This window comes from Ovis aries, chromosome 25 (assembly GCF_016772045.2).
Source record: "Ovis aries strain OAR_USU_Benz2616 breed Rambouillet chromosome 25, ARS-UI_Ramb_v3.0, whole genome shotgun sequence".
NCBI lineage: Eukaryota > Metazoa > Chordata > Mammalia > Artiodactyla > Bovidae > Ovis > Ovis aries.
The window spans coordinates 43,885,640-43,892,396 of record NC_056078.1 but is presented as its reverse complement, the minus strand read 5'-3'; the positions used below and the strand labels follow the sequence as shown (position 1 = coordinate 43,892,396).

Below are 6,757 nucleotides of genomic sequence, written 5' to 3'. Positions count from 1 at the left end.
CGAGGGGCGGGCCTGGAGCTGAGTCCCGGCGGCGGCAGGGGGCTTGGACCGGAGTCCCCTCCCAGCCGGCCGCTCCCCCTGTCCCCTCCCTTCCCACCCCTGCCCCAGCGCTGGATGCTCCCGGGACTGCGGAGAGCTCCAGTTTTTGACCTCTCGGTTGCGCTGGGTCCTGCTTTGGAAATCTGACCTGCACAGAGGAAGCCAGTGCCCAGGGAGGGTTGGAGACAGGGCTGGTAACTGTTCCCAGTATGCAGATGGAGAGATTGAGTCCCAGAGGCTGGAACTGAGTGAGAGCCGAGGGAAAACAAACAGCTCGGCCCTAGAGGGAAGGGCCAGCTAGGCCAGTGGCGGCCTGAGTAGGCTAATAGCGTCCTATCTGGGGAGTGTAGGACCTGGAAGTGACCACCGGCCTCGGCTTGCTGCACTGCGGCCGGGTAAACTGGAACCAAGGGAACCAAACTGGTCTTTGCATCAGAGCTTCTCTTATTCCAAGCCGAAGCTATCGCTTATGTCTTAGCCGAGTCTCAGTTTCCTAAAGCATGAAGTTGAAGCTTTAAAATAGAATACTGTGTCAAAAGGAAGCAATGCCAGTTCGCCCCAGAGGCTTTTAGTAACCATGCATTTATTCAGCCCTTTGCACCTGCTCTTCAACTGAGAAATGGGTTAGTTTCCACCCTGCGAAGGGGAACTGTGGGAATTGACTTGAGACCACCGCGCAGTGCTCAGCATTCAGCCTGACACATAGTCAGCACTCAAGAAATGTAATCCAGAAATAACTGTTCGCACTTCTGTATTTTCTCCCTCTTCCCGTCGGATGTTCTTACCACCTGAAACGATGAGAGAACTCTCCTCTCCTCCCCACATCCAGGACGGTGCTCCTGGGGTGGTTCTTTCTGGTTTAGAGACTATACCAATAGGGTCGTCCCTCGGCGGTGTCCAGCCCCGCAGCAGGCTGCTGCGCCCCAGCGTGGACACATGAGAAGGTCCCGAAGTGGACAGGGGTCCAAGCAGGCGGTCTGCAAGGCGCGGGGGTGAGAAAAGCGCCCTTTTGATCCTCTCTAGTGATCACACGCCTCCCCGGCCAGCTCCGTCTGCTCTTTCCCTTGTAACCTGACAGCGGAGTGGACTCTGTCCCGGCGTCCATCCAAGGGGCGCTTGCTCGGTGGGGACAAGTCTCTGGAGCCCCGAATCTCGGGCCTTGGGGGAGTGGGCGGGGCCTGCCGGCCCTGGGCTCAATTGCTCGGACTGGGGGCCAAGGGAAGGAGAAATCAGCAAGAAACAGCGAGAGCTCCAGGAGTCCCGTCGTGGGGATGGGTGTCTTTTGTTCTGTTTTTTCCTAACTACTGTCGCGCCCTGTTTGCTGCCCCGTGAATCCGTGTTCATTCATTCACTCGCTCGCTCCCGGACGAGCTCACTTCTGGGTACTGGGCGTTGAGCCAGGACTCTCACTGATTTTGGTCTCTGCCCTTAAAGAATTACCAGTCCAACGGATAATACCGTCCTCGGGCAACCCCCGGCCGGCCATCGCCTCCTCTCGGGAAAGCTGGAGCGGATCATCTCCAAGTTCCCGAGCCCAGCCGACTGCGGACAAGCCAGAGCGCAGCGGCCGGGCTTGGGCGCCCTCTGGTGACGATGACTCTCGTTTCCCCTCTACCCCTGCCCCACGCCCCTGGTGCCCGAGTGGACCCGGCGCCAGATCCCTGAGCAGACTGCTGAAGCTACAAGGCTCAGTCTTAATCGGACGGCGGGGGCCTAGGGGCCCATCATGGGACCTAGAGCCCGGCGAGAGATGCGCGGGTAGAGTTTTACCTGCAACACTGGCCAAAGCCAATGTAAAAGCCTCTTGCTTGTTTCCTTTTTGTCACAAAATCGATAGCTGCTCCCAGAGTTTAAGGGAGTCACTGGGAGGGATCCGCGGGGACTGGTGGGAAACTAGGGCCTTCTGCTTGGCCGCTTCCCGCTATCCCAGAACAGGCATCAGTGTGGACAGACATCACTGACCCTTCACTTCCTCTAGATTCATTACAGTTCTTCCTGAGCACCTGTTATGTTCCAGACATGAATAAGTGCTTGAAATATGTTAGTAAAGCAAGTACAAACAAACGAAACAACCCAAACCCCTGCCCTCCTGGAGCTTACATCCTGGGAGGTGGGGGGAAGAAAATGGGCGCTTCAGGTAAGTAACTGCGCGCATCATCTATAGAAAATCATCAAGGGAAAGAGTGAACCAGAAGGAAGGGGAGTGATTGGACTTTTAAGTAGGGAAGCCAAGGGTCTGTAAAACGTCCAGTTTATAAGCTGGCAAGCTATTTAAATTTAAACCTCTGTGCAAGTCAACACTCTGGGGACCAGGGACGTCAGACTGTCTGCCCTTTTAACCTGGGCTCTGTGCTTTGTCCCAGGGAAGCCTCCCAAAGTCAAGGCAGCAGGGCACACCACCCTTTCTCTGTCCTTTGCTTATGACACCATCTCTGCATAAAAGGCTCCACCTTCTTTCTCTGCCGGGAAACTCGGTTTCCTATCAAGGCCCAAAGCAATGCCGCCTTCCCTGTGAGACCTCACGCACACTCAGCACTCAGAACTCAGCTCCTCAAGGACACCCCAGTCAAGAGGAGTTCAAGGTTAGAAGGAGCCAGGGGTCTGGCTGCTGAGTTAACAGACAGATATATCTCCAAGGCTATGGGCTCTGGACCCCTGGTGGGTCTAGAGCCTCCCTGTGGCTCTCTGCCCAGCCTGGGCTGTTCATACCTTCAGAATTCAGTGGCAGGGTTTTTGGAGGACGACCTTAGCACAGGGTTGAAGGTTGGCACCCAATCATTGTTTCCCAGTGTGAAACCATCAAGGTGACTTTAGGTAGTACTCTGAAAACATTATTTTAAAAACCATGGATTTATATATTTATTTTTAAAGTGATAAGAAAAAAGTATAACTAGCACCTTAAAGCAGACATTTCAGATATCGCTCAAGACATTTCATTTTAAAATATATGATTTAAGTTAAAAAAAAATAGATTTAAACCAGCAAAGCAGTCAGTGGTATAGGTGGTTAGGGAAAGAGCAAAACATCAGTGATACAAAAAGATCTGAAGTTTGAAAATAAATAAAGAACATTTTAAAATTACTTGATACTCCCACCCTTTCTAAAAACAAACCGTTTGGTCTTAAAGTGGTAAAACCGAATCATGCAAGGGAGATATGGCGTCTTCACTCTTGCAATCCAGACGAGGCCAGAAGGTGCCCACCCAGGAGTGCTCACTCAGGTTGGCAATCTATGAGATTCCAAACTCTGGCCCTGGAGACTCATAGCCCTCCTGCTTCAGCCATGAGTCTCCCTCCACACCTCTAAGTGTGGGCCTGAGGGGCTCAGCCAGGGGACGACTGCGTGTGCTGCAAACCCCCCCTCCCATCATTGACATCTAGGGTTCACCAGGATGTGTCCCACTCTGCGAACCAGCAGCCCAAGGAAGACAAAGCTTCAGAGCCTGCGGTCATCTGTGGAATGAGTAAATGCGCCCTCCCATTGGCTTTGGGATTTGCTAGGTGTGAAAGAGAGCACTTGGCACAGAGAAGGCCTTGGGAGGTATTTACACAGAACTTCAGTTTGCTTTCTCTGAATCTGTTACATTTGGTTCTTACAAAGATGACGCCTGCAGAAGAAACCCTAATACCTCAGTTCTGTAGACAGGAGGCTGAAGTTCCAAGCAGTTCAAGGCCTTGGCCAACCTGGCAGAGCTGGACAAAGAAAAGGCACAACTCTCTGGACCCATGATCTCTGGATTCTGAAACATCAGCGTGTGTGGGGATGGAGGTCACTGTCATGACAGGTGTCTAGGGAAGCCTCTTGTAGCCCTATACCCAAAGCCCACACTCAGAACCTGTCAGGCTGACTCTGTCTTCCTTGATTGGACCCTAAATTGGCCTCAGGAGCCAGTTGCAGAAGCCCCAGTCCATCCCAGAGGGAAGGAGCCAGGGAGGCTGAGGCAGGGCTCCTGCATGGGGTCTCGCTCAGTGCTGGGTCCTGGCAGGCTTTGGGACCCACATGCAAGCGGGGCTCACCCTAGGTGAAGGTGCATCTCCTGCAAGTCAGATCTCCTGTGGGAGGCCCTGGACCCGAAGACTCTCCCTCGATGAACACTCCTAAGGCAGGGGTGGTATTTTCTGGGACATCTTCATGCCCCCAGCCCACACACGCCAACACAACTCTGCCTGCACTCATTGCCCAGATCAGTGGGGTCAAGCCCAGATTTGCTCTGCTGATCCTAATGTTTCCGCTCTTCTTCCTGTGTCCAGGGGTAGCCTCTGGGCAGACAGGGCTCAGCATCCGGAGCTCCATGAAGTTTCTGGGACTGGAGTATCCCCCAACCTCTACCATAAACCCCTGGATGGTAGGAAGTGTGAGCCCTGGGGGATAAACAACGCTTACACAGGAGTTCCTCAACCTCACATCTCCCTATAAGGCAGGTTCAGTGTTAACCTCTATTCCCAAGATTTGGGAACTAAGATCACATAGCTACTCTTTGGCAAAGCCAGGATTCAAATCAACTCTGCCTGGCTCTAGAGGGGCTGTTCTTGGTGAAGGATTGAAGGGTGGGTTTGTCACATAAAATATAGGACACCCCATTAAATTTGCATTTCAGATAAATGTCTCTTTTTTTTAATATAAATATGTTCCAAATATTGCATGGGACATGCTTACACTAAAAAGAATTATTCCTTGTTCATCTGAAATTCAAGTTTAACTAGATGCGCAAGAGTTTTATTTGTTGAGTCTGGTAACCTGGCTCCAGAGTCTACACTCTTCTCAGCACCATGAAGCCCCTCTTGGTGGGCTCCCTGCCTGGGAATTGAGGACATGTGGGCAGAGGGTGGGACGAGTATTGGGAAGGCAAGTTCTGAAATCATCCACTTTCTCAGTGAAGGGATTTCTTGAATTTTATTACAACAGAGTTTTATTATGCTGGAAAGTGGTGCATTAAAGCAATATGGGAATGATCTTTTCTGTTTTCCCTTCTGCTGTGAATAGTTTAATGACATGCTAACCCCAAGCCTGACCTTCCAGAAGTTGTCCTGGTCGTGCCTCAGGCCTCTTCTCTCCAGCATCCCCAGTCCTCCTCTTCCTCTGGTCTGGGAAGAAGTACAGGAAGCAGAGCCACTGACACCCTTTCTGTGTTTCAGACGCCCTGAGCTGTGCATGGGGGAGGAAGAGGAGCCACCATCCCAGGAATGAGCCTCACACGGGCGGCGTCCTAGCCAGAGGGGTTTGCAGATGAAGAAAGAGGTCAAGAGCTGCTGTGGTTCATGGGGGAGGAGCTGGGCCTACTGCCCACACAGCTGGGCCCCTAGTCAGAGAAGCCAGGATCCCAGACCCACCGGCCCTCCCCGTTCAGAGGAGGGGCTTGAACATCTTTCTCCACCTTACATCCCCGTGGCCAGAGTCTGAAGTCCTTCTTCACAGATGTGCTGGACAAGACCGCACATGGAGGCTGCCCAGAGAGCCTTTCAAGGCTGAGTGCGAAGGCAGGCTGCACTGCAAGCCAGGGCCGGGGGATACAAGCGGGAGATGGGCTTGGGTGGGGAGACTTGCCAGCACCTCCAAGGTATGCAACACCCACCCCACTGCTCAGAAACAGACTGAGATTAAACAAATGGATCATTAAGAGATTTTTGCTGTTGTTTGGGAATAATTTATCAATTAAACTTTGTAAATTAGGGATGGCGGTGTTGTCTTTAGACAAGCCAGACCCAAGATCTTGACTGGGAATTGGGTCTCATCCATGACACTCACTGGCTTCCAGCTTCCAGCAGCCTTTCTCTCCTTAGGTTCCAGGGATGAAGTTCCATTTGCAGCCAAGTTGACTGATCCCTGGTGCACCTTTTGTCTCTGTGGAGTACCCAAGTTTTGCCTCATAGTCCTAGGCTTGCCACCAAGAGGTGCCAGTCTTCCTTCATAAATCTGCAATCCAGCCTTCCATCCATCGATCGATCCATCCATCCCTCCACACACCCACTCATCCACTCATCTGTTCATCATCCACCCGCCAATGCATCCACCCATTTTGCCCCTCATCCATCTATCCATCCATCCATTCATCTGCTCAAGCAGCCATCCACGCATCAACCCATCCTTCTGGCTCTTCCCTTCAACCACTCCCCACCAGTTCTCTCCAGGTACTACTCTAGCCCTGAGATGCCTATTGCACCAAGAAAAGAAAGATGCACCTCCTGCTTTCTGGGCCATGAGGGAAGAAGAATCAAGCATCAAAGGCCGGAAACCCAGAGGTCACCCAGTAAGCCCTCACCTCGAAACAGATCAAAACCTTTGCTCTCTCCTCATCAAAAGGGTAACCTCTGAAAGGCAGGGAGGGCTTCCTGGCTTCCCACCCAGGCAGGAGCTAAGGAGGGACAGCATCTGAGTATCCTTCACCCTTATTGCCCATCTCATGATTTTCTTCCATAAATCACGAAAAAAACAAAAAGCAAAGAAACAAACCTTTATTTCTCTGTTTACTCCTTTGCATTTAATGAGCAGTTGTTAACATGACTGAAACCATCTGACGATTTTTGCCAAATGGAAAAGTCTCCCTTCAGGGGCAATAAAACAAATATTCAGGATAGAGAGAGGCCGTCATAAAAGGCATTACCCGGTTGTAAACAGAGGCGGGTGGTGGTGATGTATTACCCCTGCTTCGGCAGCTTTCAACAAAGTTCTGAGATTCCAGGAGGGGCTCTGACCCGAGGCAATATTTACTTCTGCGGCT

At 51.8% G+C, this 6,757-nt stretch overlaps 1 long non-coding RNA gene across 1 annotated transcript; it reads left to right on the top strand.

Annotated features, from left to right (window-relative positions):
* The first annotated feature begins 13 nt into the window (after positions 1-13).
* Positions 14-5,710, top strand: LOC132658636 (uncharacterized). Its single transcript, XR_009598522.1, has 2 exons — positions 14-2,176; positions 5,175-5,710. It is a non-coding gene; the product is annotated as an uncharacterized LOC132658636 (long non-coding RNA).
* The last annotated feature ends 1,047 nt before the right edge of the window (positions 5,711-6,757 follow it).